The 22,397-nt window shown below is 39.0% G+C and overlaps 3 long non-coding RNA genes across 5 annotated transcripts; 1 reads left to right on the top strand and 2 right to left on the bottom strand.

The window, feature by feature from the left end:
* Positions 1-1,046: 1,046 nt before the first annotated feature.
* LOC134762025 (uncharacterized) lies at positions 1,047-3,697 on the bottom strand. Its single transcript, XR_010141461.1, has 3 exons — positions 3,341-3,697; positions 2,489-2,788; positions 1,047-1,280 (listed from the first exon to the last, which is right to left on the bottom strand). It is a non-coding gene; the product is annotated as an uncharacterized LOC134762025 (long non-coding RNA).
* Positions 1,233-14,370, top strand: LOC129048151 (uncharacterized). 2 transcript variants are annotated; one of them, XR_008510253.1, is made up of 4 exons: positions 1,233-2,851; positions 2,963-3,146; positions 4,859-5,079; positions 14,239-14,370. It is a non-coding gene; the product is annotated as an uncharacterized LOC129048151 (long non-coding RNA). The 2 variants fall into 2 exon arrangements; XR_008510252.1 differs by lacking the exon at positions 14,239-14,370 and adding an exon at positions 7,542-7,720.
* LOC129048150 (uncharacterized) lies at positions 10,093-22,384 on the bottom strand. 2 transcript variants are annotated; one of them, XR_008510250.2, is made up of 4 exons: positions 21,360-22,384; positions 21,123-21,280; positions 19,339-19,489; positions 10,093-11,791 (listed from the first exon to the last, which is right to left on the bottom strand). It is a non-coding gene; the product is annotated as an uncharacterized LOC129048150 (long non-coding RNA). The 2 variants fall into 2 exon arrangements; XR_008510249.2 differs by lacking the exon at positions 21,123-21,280 and having other exon boundaries at positions 21,360-21,815.
* Positions 22,385-22,397: the final 13 nt, after the last annotated feature.

Raw genomic sequence — 22,397 nt, 5'->3', positions numbered from 1 at the left:
TCAAGTTAATAAAATGGACTTAATTCTTGATGATCCATGTTCATAGAGTTGATACTTCAAACGTTTGTAGGGTATAGGAACTGAAAACCTAGATTTGAGGTCTCTCCCAGTTACGGGGAGTATAGTGCTGACCTCACTTCATTTCAATGACCTGGTTAATAAAATGAGGATAGTAATGAAATCTTCCTCAATGATTGTTGGGAAACTTTCCCCAGATGAATGTACTGAGAGCTGAACTGAGATAGTCAGAAGCCACAACACACATACCGAATTCGACTTCTCTGTAGCCCTTATCAGAGGAGGACTCATTTAAGGTTCTTAAGAATTGTGAATGACATTGAGTTAACTTCCAATAAATATTAGTTGTAATTGCTGACTCACTGAAATAGAATGCCACCTGGTATTCCTTGAGTTTATGCTTCTTGTTCCTTGAATAAATGCATAATATGAATCATTAACAAAAAAGAGAAAAAAGTTGCTGTTTTGGTTTGAGTTCCCTGGAAAACATCCTGAGAAAAGGGTTGGATTGTAACCCAAGAGATGGGCTCTTCCTGACGTTCAGTTCTTGCTTGGAAAGTGGAGTTAATAAACGATTTCATTTTATTTTGTTTTCCATCCTGTATCATGAAAGAGTTGGAATAAGAATGTAATAGTACACAAAGACAGCGCTATTATCTTACAAATTACTTCATTAGACAGAGAAAGTATGCATGTTGGTGAGAATTTAAAAATGCAATTTGCCTGGATAGTGTACAATTCATAACAGGGACTTAATGTAAAGCATACAAAACAGGAACAAATATTGTAAAAATCACCTTTACTAATGCATATGAATTCTATCAGCTGCCAAGCATACTGTGAGCACAATTTACAAGTATTAATACATTTACTTCTCATTCAATGCTGTCAGGGAGCTACTAGAAATTCTCCCATTTTACAATTAGGGAAATTCAGGCTCAGAAACTTCTGCATCCTGCTTAGGATCATCTCCTGTCGTCTTGAATCAGTATTTGAAGGGGAATAGCCTGAGCTCATACTCCACACATGTGGCCACTACTCCATGCCACCTGTTCATTTATCTTTTGGGATGCCTTGTAATGATTGGCTTCATGTCCTCTCTACCTTCTCAGCTAACAGCTCAGTGACAGCAGGGTCCTTTGTACCTTATTCACCCTTACGCTGCCTGTGCCTCACACAGCGCCAGATACCAAGGAGGTGGAGAATAGATACTCGTCGATTGATTTGTCATAACATAGAGCTGCTCATTTCCACCTGTATTTCTGGTGAAAGAAAGAAAAGCTGAGGTCAGTTTTATGGGCCATTAAATGTTTTATGCTCCCGGCAAAGCTGACTCAGTCCCCAGGCAGGTTGTGTTCTGTGCTGCTATGTTTCGTCCACAAGAGCTGGGCTTATACTTCAAATAATACATCCATTCTAATCACAGAAAATGCCTTTTCAGTTCTAAATCAGTAACTGGTGTTATATTTGAGATATACTTTCCAAGTTCAAGCACATTTCCCTGTCACGGACAGGTTTGTATTTAAAAGAATCCAGATTCCCTTTGTTTCCACTGTGCTTTCTGCTAAAGAATTTGAGAACTCTTGTTAAACATAATGCTTTTGTTGGAGGTTAGAGGTTGTTTTGATTAGAAAATGTAAACAATATAGATTCACATTGTCCACAGAATCTGGAAATTACACCTTTACCAGTTATGGTGTTTATGCTGTTTTCTAGCCTTTTAGATAAAATTTATCAGAGGAAATAACTCAGCAATGAAAATATTATGTTGTCCAGGTGCCAGTGTTCTACAGGCTGGTGGTAGTGAAAACATTAGGTTGAGAGTAAATGTCCTTTAAATAAATTGTGTGTAACCTTGCCTATTCAGGAACAAAAATGAAAATCAAGAAGAAGAAGGAGGAACAAGAGGTGAGAGAAAGGGATAGTTGGTAGCGTATGTTGGAGTTTTATTTATAGTAACTAGCTAGTAAACCGTTAACATATCAGCATATTGATGGGTTTTTCCCCCTGTGTTTTCTTTGAAATCTCTCACTAGATTTTGTGATTAAGAGCCACTCTGTAGATGATAAAGTAAATGAGACTTCATAGTGAATATTAATATTGAAAAAATTGAAAACAGGATTATAAAAGGTTTGCTTTTTGTACAGCAACAAAGCAAATAGGATCTGTTTATAGACGTAGACATTAAAAGCAGTCTCCTACTAGCACCTTCTGAGAGATCTACAACCCTTACTTAACAGTTTATCTGTTTTCGTTTCTAACAGTGACTCCTAATTTGTCCATGTATTAAATATTTTCCTGGAAGGGTATGGCATAAACCTGCAAACATCCCAGTGGTTGGAGAGATGCTTAACAAACACAATTGGCTGCTGGTGATATCATAATTACCAGACCCGAGAAGCATCATTTTACATTTCTCAATCAGCCACTTATCTAAAGAGAATTCATATCTTTCCCCGATCCTCCCTACCTCCTCCTAGAAATCTCAGCCCTAGCCACGGACATGAGTTGAAGGTCTTTTCTTTCTCTTTGGCATTGTTATAGGAGGACAGTGTGAGCGCTGCAGCAGGTCTGAAGTGAGAGGAGAAACGAGAGACCTTTGCTCCATGGCTGGGCAGAGGCAATGCAGTCCACGCAGATGTCCCTGCTGGGCTATTGTGTTCTGAGATATGGAACTCGGCAGTGGTCGTGATGCCCCCAATCACAGTGGAATTTAATCGTTTCTTATCAAAGCATTGTCTCTTCCAGATATTTTTCTCATTCTAAACAGCTGGCAGGAAAAAAAGAAAATAAAAATAAGAGGAAGAAGGAAGCTGAGAATCTTTTGTGAAAGGTGAGGAGGTGAGACGGTGAGGAGGCACCAGCCACACTGAGGAAGGAAGGGCTGTTGCCAAGAAAAATGCTTCTCCGTCAGAACTTGTCTTTTCCTCTGCTTTTCCTCCAGCTCTTTTCCTCCTGAACACCACTTAGTGATTGGCACGAAGCACATTTTACCCCTCCCCAGAGGCAGCCGACCTGCAAGACCTGCAATAGTCACACTGTGATAAAGAGCATCTACGCGGGAGGTAGTGCTAACCTCAAGGGATTTTCAGAGGATCCAAGTCTGTGTGCATTTGGCAGGAACGCAGGTCTGTAAAGTGACAGCATAGCCATTTCATATTTACCCATCTGTAAGACATTTATCAAGAGCCTGGAAGCCTGATAACTTATCTCCCCTCTTGAAAGGGGTATCCTAGTCCAGAGGATCCCAAGACTTCTTGGCTCGCCAACCTCTTAATTCGGTCCCCAGGATGATTTCTTGATGTTTAGCAAAGCTACTCACCAGGCTCTGTGAGTGGAAAACTCTGGGAAGTGTTCCCTGAAAGTGCTCAGACCCTGGCAGAGAACAGGGTCTTTGTGCTGTGAACTCTGATCCTGTCCTGTGGGCCTGAACCTAACACATCCTATAGTGCCCACCAAGATTTGCATCAACCATGTCCAGGTCTTCTGCTGATCATCCTTGGGAATGCTCAGGCCTTTGGATGTGCTTTCATGTCTGGTCTTTGCTTTCTTCTTGTCTCTGGGTCTCCAGAGGGACTCCACTCTCTTGCTCAGCTCTCTAAGCCCAGAGTCTGCACAGTGCCTGAAAGAGAGCATGTGCTTAGTGAATATTTATTGTGTGGATAAATTGATGACTTACATGAATTAGAAACAACCACTCAGGCTTATAGGGTAGCTGTATGTGGTAGGCAGAATAATGTGCCTCCTCCCAAAGACATTGTAGCAGAGGAAAAAATATCTTTTTCTTACTCCAATCTTAAGTTCACTGATTGAGACCCTGCAAATTAGACTGATAAAATATAGATTAACAAGACAAAAACAATCAGGAGTTTACTAACACTCACATCCTACATACACACAAGAAAACCCAATGATGAGTCACTCTACTGGGTGGTTAGAACTTGGGCTTCTATAGCATCTTAACAAAAGAACAATTAATTATCAGAGTGATGACAAGAGAAAGAAAACGGACATTTAGTTTCCAGAGCAGCAAACTGGGAGATGGTAAACATATGAGGCAACAAGGCAAGGGCTAGTGAGTGAGGTTAGGTCGACTTCTGTGGCTCCTACAGGATGATAAGGGGCTAGAGTTTTTTCGGTGATTAACTCCTGTCCTTCTGGGTAGAAAGGGAGATACCTTTACAAATGATTCCCTGCCTTAGGCATATGGGGAGGGTTTGAAAGCTTTTCTTTTATTAGCATATTCTCAATTGTCTTTAGCCCAAAAGAATCCTTATGTCAAAGTGGCATATTTTGGGGTAGCATGTTCTGCACCTCCAAAGCTTGAATTGATTTTATTTCTTCTCTGGCTGTGCAAAGGCACTAAAATGCAAAGATGCAAATCAAACCTCAGGCTGTCTCTAAGACACAGGCCAAGGGACAGCTTTCTGAATAGTGAACTAAGGGGACATGTTAATAAAACAAACTGATACAAAAATGTATGTTCACAGATAATTTATGTGGTAGTTACATGACAGCCTCACAACACAAGATTAAGATAGAGAAACCAAACCAGGAACTAATAAGAAAATCAACAATTTTCAGGTTCAACCATTAACTCCAACAAGGATAAAATTGCCAAACAAGTTATTTAGCATTGTGTGAGTGAAATATGTAGATTTCCATATATCTTGTTATCTGCCTGACTGACTTGAAGTCATTTTAAATGAGTCAAGCCTAATCCATGCAGTTTTTTGGAAGTAGAATCCAATAGCCAGGGTAATGCTAGTTGCTATGACAAGCATCCATTCAACTATACAATGGCTCAGAAAAAAAAATGAGGTCTGTTTCTCATTCCAAGGTGATGGAGGTCTATTTATCATTCAAAGAATGTGCAGAAATTGGTGTTCCTAGTCAATGGATGGCTCTTTTTAAGGAAGTGACTCAGAGACCTAGGTGCTTACATCTTATGGTTCCACCAGCTTCAACACTTTCAAGGCTGCCATGCTCCTGTGCATTAAGGTGGTGAAGAAGAAGATAGCATTGGGAATTGTACATGACAGAGTTTTATGCCTGAAAATGGTGAGTGCCGCTTCAGTTCTCATTTTATAGGATAGATATATGTCACATTACCATTTAACTGCAAGAAACCCTAAGAAATATGGTTCTGCCATTTTTCCGGAATGAAGGGAAAATGAGTGAGTAGTTACCTGGTGTCTGGCACTAGAAATCAGGGAAGTATCTGTGATATACCATATCTGTGATATGCCCTGGGTGTTACCACCTCTCACAGTTGATTGCAGCCTTGAGCAATCGCATATCAGGAATATTTACAACTAAATGAATAATTGAAGTTTACCTATTTCAAACCTTCCTTCGCAGATAAAAACAAAGTCTAGAAAAGTGAAATTCGTCTTTGAAGACCATGCAACTTAGCTAATGACAAAACTAAAACAATTTTCAAGTCATAAATTTGTACCTAAATATTCTTTCAACCACAATTCATAATCCAGTATTTGATTTTTTATTCACAAGCTCTCTCTCTGAGAATTATTAAAGTGAGTAATCATAAATCACTAGAAGTTTGGGAAAAATGATAAAAACTTAGGGATTATGTCTATTAAAATATATTACAGGATAATGCCCATCAATCAACAAGTGAAAAAAGAAAAGGTGGTATATATTTATACCGTGGAATACTACTCAGCCATAAAAAGAAACAAAATAATAGCATTCACAGCAACCTGGTTAGGATTGGAGACTATTATTCTAAGTGAAGTAACTCAGGAATGGGAAACCAAACATCGTATATTCTCACTCTTAAGTGGGCGTTAAGCTATGAGGAAACAAAGGCATAAGAATGATATATTGGACTTTGGGGACTGAGGGGAAAGGGTGGGGGGTGGTGAAGAATAAAAGACTACACATTGGGTACACAGTACACTGCTCAGGTGATGGGCATGCTAAAATCTCAGAAATCACCACTACAGAATGTATTCATGTAACCAAACACCACCTGCTCCCTAAAAACCTATTGAAATTAAAAAAAATAAAAAACAAGAAAATTCCATATACATAATATAAATTCAAACATTTTTAAGTACACAGTGTTAAGTACATTCACATTCTTGTGCAAAAAAAAAACAGAAGTAATTAGATAATAACAAGTGTTGGTGAAGATGTGGAGCAATTCGTATCCTCATATACTGCTGTTGGGAAGGTGAAATGGTGTAGTAACTTTGGAAAACAGTCCAGCAGTTTCTCAAAAAATTAAATAAAGCAGTACCATATGACCCAGAAATTTCACTCCCAGGTATGTAGCCAAGATAAATGAAAACACGTGTCTACACAAAAACTCATACAAAAATGTCCTTAGCAGCATTGTTAATAATAGCCAAAAGATATGAACAAGCCAAATGTGCATCCACTAATGAATGGATAAATAAAATGTGATATTTTGATATAATGAAATATTATTCAACCATATAAAGGAACAAAAAACTAATACATGCTACAACATGAATGAATCTCTAAAATATTATACTAAGTAAAAGAAGTCAAACACAAAAGACCACATGTTATATGATTACATTTATATGAAATGTCCAGAGCAGGCAAAACTATTGGAGTCAGCAAGTAGACTAGTGGTTGCCTAGGGCTGCTGGGATTAGAGAAAAATGGGAGGGTAACTGCTAAAAGGTACTGGGTTTCTTTTTAAGTGATAATAATATTATTAAATTGATTGTGGTGATGATTGCACAACCTTGTGAATATAGTAAAACCACTGAATTGTATATTTTTTAAAAGGGTGAATTTGACATTTTAATTATATCTCAATAAAGCTGTTACCAAAAAGAATGTATTGCAGAAAATAAGTGAGCTGGTGAATAATTGTTATTTAAACAGCTTTGATTCTTTGGAAGGAGATTACTGTGGAGTACAGACAATCGTAATCTTAGCTTACTCACATTTTCAACACTTTGCAAAACTCATAGCAATGCCATTTATAAACATAAGAAACGAGAAGATAAGGACTTTTTTATGCAGTTAATATGGCCTTTTGATTCTGTATAAAGCATGCCTACAAGAAGTAAATGAAGTTAATGACCACTTATTGTCAGCAGGAAGTGTTCAATACTAATTATGTTAAAATAACAATGTCATTTTTTTTGGCAGACAATATTAGCATGGAAACAGAGAATATGAACCTCTATTTACCAGATTAAATCATTCAGTTAGCTTAGTTAAACTTTATAGCTAACATCCTATTAGATTCACTGGGATTTGGTACTATTTATTGATTGAAAAATATTTATTTTTTTAATATTTTATTTTATTTTATTTCAACAGTTTTTAGGAAACAGGTGGGTTTTGGGTACACAGATAAGTTCTTTGGTGGTGATTTCTGAGATTTTGTTGCACCCATCACCCTGAGACCCAATAATGTGTCAGAGAAAATAGTAAACACAAAGTTTAGGTTCAAAAGACTCGTGCTCTTCTGGAAATGTATTTTACTGTTTATTTGCTTCCTTGTTACATGTCAGAGGAGGAAGATTGATAATTCTTCCCACCTAATGAACTCAGAGCCAGTAAAGCATTGTTGCTTACATGGAATTACGTTGGAACATTTAACTGAAGACAAGCCACTTTCTTGGAAACATAGAACGTTTGTCTGGCTGCTGGAGGACCTGTAGTCTACTTGATAAAAAGTAAAGGTGACTGTCCCTGGAGGCAAATATATGGACCAGGAGGTGTCTATGTTTACAGCAAAATGCAAATACTACCAAGACTCTCTTCCTTTTTGTGGAATGTAGCTTGATCTCATTATGAAAGATAAAATGTGATTTTATGAAACTATAATATATTCCCACTTTGGTAAATGAAAAGTAAATTTGACAAGAAGAAAATCTTCCACAATCCACAATATTAAAAGTTGTGATATAGGAGTAGCAGAATTACAGGTGATTTTAAAATCCGTATAGCAGATTTTAGTTACTTTTCACATCCTCCCTTCTCTAGAACAATACCTGGGGAAGAGGAGGGAGGACATTTTCAAAGCCCCAGAGTTTCTCATTCATTCATTTATACATTGGCGCTTTTTGAGCAGGTTCTGCACCATGCACAATGACAGGCCCCAGACAGGCCACGGGGGGCACACTGGACATCAGTCTTCCTGTCACTTAATTTGGAGATTCTTTAATACACAGACTTCACCATTTTTACCTTATACAAAGTTCCAGCCACACAAGTGTGTTCTTGTCCTTGATTGCTCTGTGATAGGTGTGTGTGGGGCGGGAAAGGCAGAGTTGTCCAGGGGTTGAGAATCATTGAGTTCAGAAACACTTGAAACAGTAAGTTTCATGTTGTTCTTGACTTAAGGTATCATCGACTTACACAAGTATATTTAAAGATTTTCCTTCACATGCTTTCATTTACATGCAAAACCAACTTATCACATTGAATGCTATATTTTATGTATAAGATAAATATACATATTATATGTAATATGTATATATAAAGTATATGTATTACATATATACATTTACTCACATATGTAAATATATATGTTTTCTGTAATCATGAGCTGAAGAGTAGTAACTGGGAGAAAAATGTACATATCACACACTGACCATTCTGACAGTATGGCAAAATACCTTTTGTGTGTGTGTGTGTATATATGTGTGTGTGTGTGTACACACACACAGACACACACACAGAAGGGTGTATATATATACACACACACACACACACACTCTGCAGAAATATATATTTAATGGGAATTTTGAGTCAAAGAGATAGTGACTAAATTAAGCACACTGACAGTTTGAAAATAACACCTATGGCTGGGTGCGTTGACTCAAGCCTGTAATCCCAGCACTTTAGGAGGCCAAGGCGGTTGATCACCTGAGGTCAGGAGTTCAAGACCAGCCTGGCCAACACGGTGAAACCCCATCTCTACTAAAAATACAAAAACTAACTGGGCATAGTGGTGGGTGCCTGTAATCCCAGCTACTTGGGAGATTGAAGCAGGAGAATCACTTGAACCCAGGAGGTGGAGGTTACAGTGAGCCGATATCTGGCCACTGCACTCCAGCCTGGGTGACAAGAGCAAAACTCCATCTCAAAAAGTAATAATAATAATAACACCTATGAAAATTAAGAGTAAATATCCTTAAAGTTTATTTTATTCTTATACTGTTTGCATTTACATGTGAGCATCTGACTGTAACTTGAACATCAAAATCATGTTTGGAGAATTCACTTTACTAATGAATAGTTCTTAACGAATGACCATGTGGGACTCAACTCTAGCTCCAGCCTCCAGCTGCTTCTTCGCCAAATAGTTTTGAGTCTGGAAAGATGACTGGAAATTACATCAAAACAAGATTTTGCATGGATTATCTGATACATCCTTATTTTTGGCCAGACCAAAAATACTGTCAAAAGAGACTGCTATTTCTTCTTTTCACCCTGACAGAAACATGAAAACTATGATCAAAGTTTTCACTGAAGAGTCCTATGTAATGTTTTGTGCTTTGTTTTTCAGCAAAAGACTGCTTTATAGTAGTTTGAATTTAGGTTAACATTTGAGATCTGGTTCTCTTTCTTGGCTGAGATAGTTCAGCTATCCTTTGTTTGTTTAAAAGGAAACATCAACTTTCCAATTTACTCTCTAAAATTGGTTTTTGCAGCTCCCTGCTGGACTGGAAAGGCACCATCTGTTTTAATAATACTGAAGTGAAAGGGGGAAAGTTTGTGAAATGGAAGTCAACTGGGAGTGCTCTTAGTCATCACGGCTCCACTTGGAGAAGAATCCACTCTTAAGTTCATGAATTTACATTAAACCCTGGTCAACCCAGGTAGTGTAACAATCAACACAGACTTCCATGTTCTGGCAAGGGACAGTCAGTGAGAAAATTTTACATACCGGCAAACCAACAGCAAAAATAATCTAAATATCAGGCAGGGGGAAAAAAAAAACGTAAACATGTACGAAAAAAGCTTCAGCTGTGAAAGAAATACGATGTTTAAGTTGACTAAAATCTTTCTTTTTTCCTTTCTTTAATTCATAAACTTCACCATTTTTGCCCCTCCCTCCCTCACCCCCTCCCTTCCTTTCTTCCTTCCTCCCTTCCTTCCTTTCTTCATTCTTCCTTCCTCCTTCCTTTCTTCCTTCCTTCCTCCTTTCCTTCTTCCTTTCTCTCTTTTTTTGGACATTTACATATTATTAGATTTGTTCGGGTTTTGATCATTACTGGAAGATGAGAAATTCTTGCCACCAAGCCCAAGTAATGCTAACCATTATTCTCTGGACATTTGATAGCAGAATTTCCTTATCCTGACACTGAAACAAAGATTCTATTTCTCAGCATTGAAAGGTCTGCATACAACTCATCTGTTCATTAGTTGATGGATGGACTGATTTGTTCTTACCTGGAATTGATTATTTAGTAACTAAACTACACACATACAAACACACACACACAACAAATGCACATACATACAAACAAAAATAAAAAACCACACACACTTAAACACATACAACACACATGCATACATAACACACACAAATATACACACACGTATCTGGGAGGTCCCAACCTTCCAGGGGGAAACTGTCTCATGCTGCTTAAACCTTCCACAGGCCACACCTGCTGTTCCAATTTGCCCCTCTCTCCAGTGCTTTGAAAGGTAAGCTGCAAATAAATGAGCACTATGTGTAGCTGACCTTGCTTACAGTGGCATTTTAATGCATTTGACTACACCTGCCTCTAATTTCAGTGCTGACATTTTAATGCAATCCAACACATTTCTAGGATTGACTTTGCGAAATTTAACCAAGTATTGCAAGATGAGCTGGGAACAAGCAGGTGCTCTTCTGTAAAAATATACATGGGGCCGCTGCTGGCATTGATTTCCTTAGCATGTTATCAAATGCCCTGCTGTAGCAACAGTCTTTTTCTGTTTTCTTCTGCTGCTTAACTGGAGAATGATTCAATCGTAGACCAAGAAACCGTGGTTCAATTACAACATTCAAAACAGCCCGTGTGTAATGGCTCAGAGCTCCTTTGGATGGATCTTGCATCTCTAAGCTAAATGCAAGTTCACAGATTCCTAAAAATACCCCCTGATGTGAGTCATCCTGTTCCAAAGAGCTCTGAAGAATGTTTTCCACAGAAGTGGCGAGGCACAGCCCCAGGGTGTGGAGCTCTCGTCTGAGTTATGTAGGCAACTTGCGTCAGCCACATAGTATGTTATAGTCTCCATATTCCCTGGTGCTAAGCGTGGATAGCTGGAATGATTTGTTGAAATACAAACCTCTGCAGCAGCTTCAACTCTGCCTCCTATGCCGCTTCCCCAAACAAAATGGATCTGTGTCAAAGGAGAGTAGCACAGGTCACTCAAGATGTGCTTTCTATCAAAGGGTTTTTTTCAAGAAAGAAACCCAAAGCCAGAAATAAACATGGTAGCCTTGGGCTTTAAGGAAAAAACAAAACAGACAAACAAACAAACAAAAAAACCTGTCTTTCTTAAAGCGTCCCCATTTTCAGACTCTCACACTGAAAGTTGAGAGATAGTTTTGCCTCCTCCGTGAGGTAGGTGGAGGGTGCTGTGAGAGAGGGAAACTCAAGCTGGCCCAGATCAGCTGTGGAATAGATGCACTGAGAAGATGCTGAGGTTTCCACGTAGACGCCCACTTCTGTCACAAGTGCAGACTCTGAAGACGCAGTTGGCCTGGGCCCCATTGCTCTGCTGTCTCCAGGAATCATTAGTTGCACTTTATCAGAGGATCCTGGATGAAAGGAGAAATCAAGTCATTTTCTAAGAGTGGGACTTCAGGCATGTGAGCCTCTGTTTTAAGAGACAATAACTCTTTTAATGCTCCTGAAACCGCACAGCTAGAAGACTGCGGCTCAACGTACACATGCGGATAGCATAGTTGCCTTGGGTCTTTCTTCAAAATAATAGGATATAAATTATACACGAGGAAAACAAGAGAGGGTTGGTCCTGATTATCGGCTTGGACAATCAATCATACACTTTAAATTTGAAAATTTAATATTTAGAGGCACATGGCTTCATTGATTCTCTAATAAAAGTATTTTATCCTCTGATTCTCACAGAAAAAATAATCTCTAGAATCTTGCTCTTTTAAGAATTCATTATTCCCTTGTTTCCAAATAGGAGCTTACCAACTATATGATAATTTTTTAAAAACAATTTAAAAGTCATATGTAATTTAGAAATTTGTCAGATTACTACCTCTTAGTCTAAGCAGCAGTTACAAGGTTATCTAGAGACTGTTTCAGAATCTTTAGTTTTTGAGCCCTATTCAAAGAAACATATTCCTTACTTTATAAAGACATAAATGGTCAAGTAATTTTAAAAAGCAACCGATACTTTATTAAAATTCATACAAAAATTTGTCATCTTAACCATTTAAAGTGAACAACTCAGTGCCATTTAATGCAAGCACAGTGCCACACCAATGTCATCACTCTGGTTCCCGAATGTTTTCATCACTCCAGAAGGAAACTCCACACACATTAAGCTGTCACTCCCCATTCTCTCCTCTCTGCAGACTCTAGCAACTCTCAATTTGCTTTCTGTCTGTGTGGATTTGCCTATTCCTGCGATTTCATCTAAATGGAGTCAGACAGTGTGTGACTTCGTTTACTTAGCATGACGTTTTCCAAGTTCATCCATGTGGGAGCGCATGTTAGTGTTTTTCTCCTTTTTATGCCTAAATCATATTGCATTGTATGGGTGGACCATGTTGGGTTTATCCATTCAATCGTTGATGGGTATTTGGTTTATTTCTACCTTTTGGCTATTATGAATAATGCCGCTATGATGATTCATACACAAGCTTTTGTTTGAACACCTGTTTTCAGTTTTGGGGGGGGTATATACCTAGGGGTGGAATTGCTTCGTCATAGGGTAATTCTACCTTTAGCTTTCTGAGAAACCAACAATCGTTTTTTCACAGTGGATACAGTGGTTTCACCATATTCCTTTCCCACCAGCAATGTGTGAGGGTTCCAATTTTTCCTCATTTCCAGCAATATTTGTTATGTTCATTAAAAAAAATAGTTATTGTAGCCACCCTAGTGGTTATGGGGTGGAATCTCATTGTGGTAACTCATTGTTAAAATGCAATCTGAAGCAGCACCGGAATTACTGTGCACAGAGTGAGGTAAACAAGCAGGCTCATTCTATTTTCTATTTTTCTTTTTGTCCCATAAGAATATTTAGGCCTATTCTAACAAAATGGCCCGACTCTCCACTTTTTGCAGAGGCAGATGACATTTAATCTATAGCCATGTGTGTCTGATTGAAAACACCATCTCCCACTACTCTTGTAATGGCAGATTTCTTGGAAGGAGTGCTTATTTACATTCTGGTCCTCCCCATTCCCACCCCTGGCTATTTCTTGACTAACCCTGAAGGTCTACTTTATCTACACCAGAGAGACATTTCTTGCAAACGTCCTCATGCGACCTTGGTCTCTCCATCTAGTCTCCTATGTTGAGTCCTTTTGCTCCTTGGCCTGCACCGGGCTGACCCTGCTGGCCTCCAGTTCTCAGAACATGCACTTCTCTTAGCATTCATGGCCTGCTACTCTTCTGATTCTTGGGCGTTTTTTTCTTCTGATCCTTATGTGCCCATCCTGACCACTTATCAGATGTCCCTGCTACCCAGTGTCATCTTTCCTTCCCCTTCCCTAAGTGCAGGGATGATTGTTCTCCTTAATGCACACTCTCCTTAAAGAATCTTGTAGGCTTTTTTTGCTTTGTTGCTTTGGAGGTGTGTGTGTGCATATGTGTTTGTATGAGTGTGCACCCGTGTGTGTGCATGTTTGTGTGTACATGAGCATGAGTATGTGCATGTGTGTGCATGTGCATGTTTATGTGTGTACATGCATGTGGGTGTGGTGCATGTATGTATGTGTATATGTGTGTGTGTATGTGGTGCATGTATGTGTATATATGAGCATGATAAGTGTGTACATATATGTATGTGTGTGCATGAGCATGTTTATGTATGTACATTCATGGTGTGTGGGTGTGGCACATGTATGTATGAGTGTGTATATGTGTGTGAGTGTGTTTATGGGGTGTGTGTGATTAGTAATTCATCTACTTCTCAATATTGAGAAATTAGTGTCATCCTTTAGGCCTTTGTTTCCATCCCCAAATCTAATCAGTTTTCAAATTTTCTGATTCTGTTGCCTTTCAGATTCCAATTCTGCCTTTTCTGATTCTAAATGCCTCTCAGATCCTAGGAAATAGGAGGGAATCAAGTGATGGGGTGAAAAGAGTCAAGACATATTGAAAAAGATGTTAGGAAACAACAGGTAAGTTTTGTTACTCCCAGCGTTGTCAGTGGTCAGCATTTCTGTTCAGTGTGGTTGCGTGTTTGTAAAAATGACTGAAAATGTCTGTCTAGAATAAGAAAGTCAAGATTCCATACAATATTCGCAGTAAACATGATCTGTTTTATAAAACTATAGCTCACTCATTCCAGAAATTATTCATTCTTAGAGATTTATTTGCCTCCTAGATTTGTCTAAATGACAGAGAAATGTTGACTTGAAATTGTGAGATCATCAGGTCCAGGAAAGTTCCGAAAAGTGGGGCAGTTTCCACTACCTCATGCAGCAGTCTATTTCTCCTTCTACAAAATGAAAGAGATTAGAATAAAAGATCTCTAAGATATCAAAAAAGTGTAGTTCTTGAATGCAACCAAAAGAATCATAATCCCATTGCCCTAAGCAGAAAAGGAATTTGTTGAATGAATATTAACAGTTTACAGAAATGACAAGAAGTGTGGGGAATGAGGCTGGGGAAGAATGAGGACCCAGAGGAGGCCGGGCTTTGGGGAACGTGGCAGAGGCCACCAAGGGCCTGTCTGCCAGGCCAGAGGTTGTCTGCCTCAGCACCCGATCCCACCCCTCTGCCCCCACCCCCAGTGGGGGTGTAACCTGCATCACCTTCCCAAGCAACCGTCGACTGTCTCTGAGGCTCATGTCACTTCTTCAAAATTAAATTAAAAAATAATTTGACTTCAAGCATCCAATGGCCTAACACAGATCACATCCTCCTATTACATTGACTTGGGGGAAGAAGGAGGAAATACCTGCCCCTTTGGTTTCTAAGCAGTGGGGTGGGGATCCTGAGTCCTACAAAGTCTCACTTTTAGGGGAGATCCCCTACAACGGTAAGGGTTTTCATAAAGCTGGAAGAAAGAAGATAAATATTCACCATGTTATGACTGTGATGTTTGCAAAAGAGATTTTTCAACTTAGATTGCTCCAGGCTGTACTGAAAACCTGAATTACTGGGCTCCTTAAGATGCTGAAAGGCAGGAAAAAGGAGGGAGGAGGAGGAAGGAAGTCAGGAAAGCAAGCAGTGGGAAAGCTGGAAGAAATATAGTATACAGAGCAAGGACAAAAAGTTCTGGAGGAAAATATTAACTTTTCTCATTTGGAACTACATCAGGTTTTGTGGAACCTAAACTTTATACAATTCCTAGAACCATAAAAACAAAAAAAGAGCAGAATTATTAATACAAAAAATGATACAAAAGTAAATATTTGTTTAGGGAAGGAGAGGCATCCTAACGCATCACTGCAGCTCTGAAGACTCAGGCCTTGCCTAAAAAGATTTTGTGGCAGAGGTTAGATATGGGCAGAGATTAGTCTTTCTGGGCGACTTACAAGACAAGCTCACATGGAAAGGCTTCCTTACTCTCAACCTGGCCTCGCTCCATCAACAGCACTGTACAGCCCCCATCAACACCTTCTCTCACAGGTGTGGGAAGCTTCAAGGGATGCTCAGTGAATCTGCCTGGGCTCCTCTCTCTCCTCCCATCTGAGGGGTGGAAGCTGGCTGGTGGTGTATCCCTCCACACATTAACTCACAACACAGTTGCTGAGGATGTGCCTTGGGTCAGGTCTGGTGCTAAGATGGGGATCCATTTACAACCGAGCAAGACATGCGCATTGCCCTTGTGGTAATTAACACACAAGTAAAGAGAAAGAAATGTAAGAAAATTAAAAAGCTTCTGAAGTCATAAGTAATCCACCACCCGAGCAGAAAACAAACATGTCTTCCTGTTGCAGGCTTTGCTAGAATCAGGTGCACAGTTGTATATGAACCTTAAATACTTCAGACTTATAAACACTATTTTTGTATAATATTGATTCTCTTTATTAAATAAAGTGAAATTACAAATTGGAAGCTAACATGTAAGTTACTCTCTCTGTGTGAACATGGAGGAGGGAAAGTGGGAGGGACATGAGGGCAGGGTGAGGGCCAGGCAATGGTGTCAAAGGTCAGAGTGCAGTTTCAGAGAGAGTGATGATGCCCAAGGGAGACTTTGAGAATCGCTGGAATACCAGCATGCCACATAAGCTGGAACCTGCCAGAGCACCCCAAGGTCTATAAAGTCAATGACTTTTTGCAATACAACAACACAACTGAGAAAGCTCTCTTTAATTAACACCCAGGATAGGACACATGGCTTGAGATGTGTCACATGGCAGAGGAATGCAAGTCAATACAGAAATCAAATTCATGACCCTACAGTAAATGCCATTGGCAGGCAGGTGCCACTGACTGGAACAGCTTTTTCCCCAAACCACGTAGGCCATCTTCCTTGCTGCTGGAGATAAAGCATCCTTCACGAAAACTCAGAAATATGAATGTTCTGTGCAGCATGTGGGGGCTGGAGCCTCCATATGATGTATAGAGGCATAGAAATACATATACATAGAGATGTGTGTATCTCTCTATGTGTAGGTGAAAACGTGTAAGCATACTTTGTCATTCTTGGATTATGAATGAATAGCTGACCATGAGTACAAGGTTTGCTCACTCTCATTTCTGATGTCATCTTAAAATCTCAGATTGTGCATCACATGTGGTTTTGAGCTACATCTCAGACAAAGAAGCTCTTGAAAATTGCCACTTTTCTGAAATGTGGGCACAATTGTAAGTGAATTGAGCATGATGGGTAACTGGCTCCAGGGTGGACCAAGAGCTGAGAAACCTACTTGGTTGAGAAACGCAGAAGACAGAGGGTACTATGTAGCACTATCCTACTGGTCCCTTCTTTTAACCTTGAACACAGCGGCATTAACATTAATTTAAAATTAATCTGTTATGCAACCTTAAATCAGCTAATTGGAAAGGGCAGAACACTAATTACTTGACCAAATTGGCTTCAACTCATTCTTAACAACAAAATCTGCACAATTGCTGCCAGATATGAATCTGCAAAAAGTGATATACACAGAAATCTACACACAAGCACGCGCGCATGTGCGCACACACACACGCTACACTTTCCTAGTGAGTTTAGTGCATAGATTATGAAGCTCGGGTCTTCACAGTAGCTTTGTTTGTCCTGTGCTGCAAAGGGAATGGCAGCCCTTCTCAAATGACCCTACTGCCAAAATGTGATTTTAGAAACACATGAATATCAGTTGTTTCTGCAGCAGCCTGCCTATAGGTGCTTCATCTGAAAAATTTATGACGATAGGGATGGAGTCCAGAGAGCTTTTAGGGAAATAATTTGTATTCGTCCATGACACCATTTTAAGTGTTTAAAGGCTTTCCATCCTTTGAAACCTTATTTCCACTTAGACCCACCCCATCTGGACCCAGCTTCAGCTGTGCTCCATTGACCTGAACCTGCTCTCTGTCTGTGTCTGGCAGGTACTGACCTAAGTGTGCCTTCACATGTTTAGCTGCTTCATTATTTGATCCACATGCATGGGGATATTGCATTGTATTCATGCTCCAACCTGAGGAACAGAAGCTGCAACAAGGTACCACTGTCTCAAATACCACCTGCTTGCTGGGGGTCACCTTTAAGATGTGACAGTTTTAGTTTCACCATAAACAGAATAGAAATCAGTAGAAATATCTGTGGACGCCTGTGGGAACTTTATGGTGCCTTTGAACCTCACAGGGTAAAGTTCTTATGGCACACTGCTCAGTAATATGATCTTCCTTTTGGCCTCAGGGATCTCAGAAAGGGAAATCCTCTATTTTCAGTGGCCCAGCTACACAAACAGTGCAAGGAGGCAAGTTCCATATGAAGAATCCAGACACCCACCAGACCTGGCTGCCCTGGTTCCTGTTTTTTCCCCATCACCACCACATTGCTATGCTGTCAGCAGGACTCAAAAGGCAAATTGATTTAGCTCATTACAATTAGGATGAATTAAAAGCAATATTTTTACTTCACTCAAAAAGTCAGCAGGTCACAAAATATATTGCTCTGCATATATAGTAGGTAATGCCTCACATATGATTTACTGGAGAATGAGCTTGTTCATTTCCAGGAATCTTCTAGATAAATGAAGTTCACCACTAATATGTTAGAACTTTTTTTAAAAGTTAACTTTTATTTTCCTAGTAGCCATTTAAAAATATATTAATCTCCCCTCCCTGCCTTCTCCCTTAATCATGGCATTTATTGCTCAGGTTATTCCAAAATTTCTGCCGTAACATTAGCAATGAGAAGTTAATACATTAAGAAATCATAAAAATTCACAATCAAGCTAATTGAAGTTTATTGTTTTGCTAAGGCCTTTGAGATTTTATACCAAATGATAAAAGCTAGATGACATTTATGTCTGCAAAATCCAATATTGAGAAATTACTGTGTGTGTACATATACCTTCCCTTCATCCTCTTATTCACCCCACACTCATTCCAGGCTCTTACAGGAAAATATGCACCTGGCTGAATTCCATCTCCTACACCCAACACACACCTAGGTCATCAATGCATTGTATATTGACCTGCATAATTGCTTCTTTTGTTCTTACTGAGAACTTCCTAACCCCTTCCCATGTCTAACCCAGGCCACAAAAACTTTTCAGGATGGTTAGAATTGTAAGGTAAAATTTTATTTTCTTGTCTTTTCTTTTTTAAGCAAAAGGTATAGAGATTACCTGAATTTGAAAAAAAATTAGAGAAGGGGTGGTGGTGGTGAGTACCAGGAACTCTATATTTATTGATTTCATGATTTATCCATAATCAAGTTTATTGTTACCTACAAAAATTTTGTGTGGTTTAATGAAAGTGCCCTTGGAGTGACTGGCGTGTGCAGGAGAGTTTCCACTCTACCATAGTTGATGCATAAGTTACTACTGGACTGGCAGCTCTGACCCAATGGTAGTCCATGGCTAGAGTACTGTGTTGAGGGTTCTATCAGTGCATCTAGGCTTTTTAAATAGAGCAGGGTCTTCTTAGCAATGCCTACTTTGTGCACAGGATTGGGATTTGCAGTATACATCGCATGGATTTAACATGCTTATCTTACATGCAGCAGCTTCAACCGCTAAGACTGTTGAGCTCGTCTTCCTCTTTGTACCTGTCGAGTAACATCAAGTTTCAAGGTTGTCAATGCACCAAGATCTGTTAGGCATCTTACTTAGACTCTTTCCTCCTCCAAATTAATTGCTTCTAAATTTCTGTTGATGGAAAGTAAGATAAATCGACTGATTAAAACTGTATTTATAATAGATTGATTTCTAGACAGAAGAATGAAATAAGATAAATATGAAACAAAACAGATAATAAATGTTAATAATAAAATCCTGGTGGAGTGTACACAAGTGTTCACTCTGCAATTATTTCAGCTTTTATGTTAGAAATATTTTATGATAAGATTTTGGGAAGAATTGTGCTTATGGAAATCATTAATAATCAGTGATTGAGTACATAAGAGTATTGCCTAAAAATAAAAGTATGGACTTTCATGGAAATAATTTAAAACACTGTCATTGTTCCTCAGGTTCCATTTTTGTTCATTTCTACATTTCTACATTTTGTTTTCTGTTTAAAATAGTCAAGTAAATGGCATAGAGTGGGTCACTATTTCACATTTTTAAGATCCTTTGAATAATAGTATGGGGTGTTTTGCTACCTTGTTTGTTTTGTCTTGGCTTTATTCATTTTTAAATTTTGATTATATTGAGAAGGGAGAGACAAAATAGCAAGTATTATTTTTCCCTTAAAATACCAATCCAACATAAACCACTCTCCTCTTTGTCATCTAATCTGCTTGGCAGCAGTGTTGTGCCACCCACAATATATTACTCTAAAAAGCAAAGCTAGGCTAATTAATGTTGTATAAACCTAGGAGAAAATGTAAAATCGATGGGAGGCAGCTGGTAGGTATTTGAAGTTCCAACCTATCTCTAATGGTTGAATCATATTTTTAAAAAGGAATGCACTGCCCTCAAAACCCATGGTTACAACAGCTCCTAAAAAGCCCATCAAAGACATAGCATGTATAGAATCATGAGAAATCGATGGGTCAGTTTCCTTCTCCTTACTTGAAAGATCGTATGAGTTTCTCCAGCTTTCTTCATTTATTTACTTTGGAACAGAAGGAAATATTCTCACTAAATTTAAGTGGTTCACAGAAAATCAATCTTTATGAAAATATTCATAAATTAACTAAACTGAAATAAGCAGTGTAAGTCATTTGCTCTCTTATTTTGGGGCTCTGGAAACTTCCTGCTTGTGTCAGAAAGGAAAACAAAGAGAACATCTATATCAGCATAAGAGAGTGGATTAAAAATTGGCCACTGATGGAAACGGCAAGTACAGTTTGGCATGAGCTATCACAGCAGCTTACACCCAACAATGCCCAGATACCTGGCAACATTAACTGTGTGAAAACATGCCAGGAGAATTATGGGCCTTCAACTCCTTAAAATAACAGAATTCTGCTTAATAGATTGTTCTGCACTGCTCAGCAGACAATGACCACAGGCTGTCTTCAGTGGTTCGTGTTCTGACCACAAAATAAATGGAAGTTGCGACTACCATGAGGAGGAGCTCAGATGAGAGATTCACTGAAAAGAAAGCAAATGCCTGTGGACAGTCAAGGTTTTGAAAGAACATCAGGCCCTAATTCCCAAGCTTTCCTGGCTTACAGCAATGTGATGGAAAGCATAGCCTTGGCTTCTGTGATTTTTAATAGTTGAAGAAATCTAAGTCTAGTTTCTTAAGATCTAAAAATAAATCACCGCAGAGTGTCCCACAATCTGTACACTACAAGGTATTATGAAAAGATGAAAGTAAAAGCACACTAACAAAATATAGCAGGTAAAGGAGCTGGTCAGCCATGGGATGTTGAAGAGCAGATGCCAGCATTCTCATTGGGAATCTGTCAACCCAAACTTCATCTCTGCTAGTGGAGAACCAGCAGACTCTGTGTGACTTTCAACCTGTCCCCCAGAGGCACCTGATTGCTGGAGAGAAGTTGCAGAGTTGAGAACAAGACTGATGGTTTTATCTCTGTCTGAAGATAATCATGAGAACAGCACTTACTATTGATGAAGCCACAAGCACACTTGATGAGGCCTGCAAAGAAAGCTTGAACTCCAGGCAAGGTGGGGACCATTGAGGAAGTGAGATACAGAAAACGGAAGTGAGGTATAGAAAACAGAAGTAAGTCACAGGAAATGGAAGTGAGTTATGAAAAACAGAAGTGAGGTACAGAGGATAAAAATGAGGTAAGGGAAATGGAAGTGAAGTTCAGAAAATGGAAGTGAGGTACAGAAAACGGAAGTAAGTTAAGATCAACAGAAGTGAGGTAGTGAAAACATAAGGTACAGAAAACGTAAATGAGGTACAGAAAACAGAAATGAGGTAGAGAAAATGAAAGTAAGTCACAGGAAAAGGAAGTGAGTTATGAAAAACAGAAGTGAGGTAGTGAAAATGTAAGTAGGGTACAGAAGACTGAAGTAAGCTATAAAAAACAGAAGTGAGGTAGTAAAAACTGAAGTAAAATATAGAAAACGGAGGTGAGCTAGAGAAAACGGAAATGAGGTAGAGAAAATGGAAGTGAGGTACAGGAAACGGCAGTGAGTCATGAAAAACAGAAGTGAGGTAGTGAAAATGTAAGGTACAGAAAACGGAAATGAGGTACAGAAAACGGAAGTAAGTTACAGGACACGGAAATGAGTTATGAAAAACAGAAGTGAAGTAGAGAAAAAGATACAGAAGACAGAAATAAGGTATAAAAACGGAAGTGAAGTAGTGAAAACGGAAGTAAGGTACAGAAAACAGAAGTGAGGTAGAAAAAACGGAAGTGAGGTAGAGAAAATGGAAGTAAGTCACAAAAAACAGAAGTGAGTTATGAAAAACAGAAGTGAGGTACAGAAGATGCAAATGATGTTAGGAAAACAGAAGAGAGGTACGGAAAACGGAAGTGAAGTAGAGAAAACAAACGGAAGTGAGTCATGAAAACCGGAAGTGAGGTATGAAAAAGTAAGATATAGAAGACAAAAATAAGGTATAAAAAACGGAATTGAGGTAGTGAAAACGGACGTTACAGAAAACAGAAGTGAGGTACAGCAAACGGAA

The sequence above is a fragment of the Pongo abelii genome, chromosome 8 (genome assembly GCF_028885655.2).
Source record: "Pongo abelii isolate AG06213 chromosome 8, NHGRI_mPonAbe1-v2.0_pri, whole genome shotgun sequence".
Taxonomy (NCBI): domain Eukaryota; kingdom Metazoa; phylum Chordata; class Mammalia; order Primates; family Hominidae; genus Pongo; species Pongo abelii.
The sequence above is the reverse complement of the archived record's forward strand: the minus strand, read 5'-3'. Positions and strand labels throughout refer to the sequence as shown.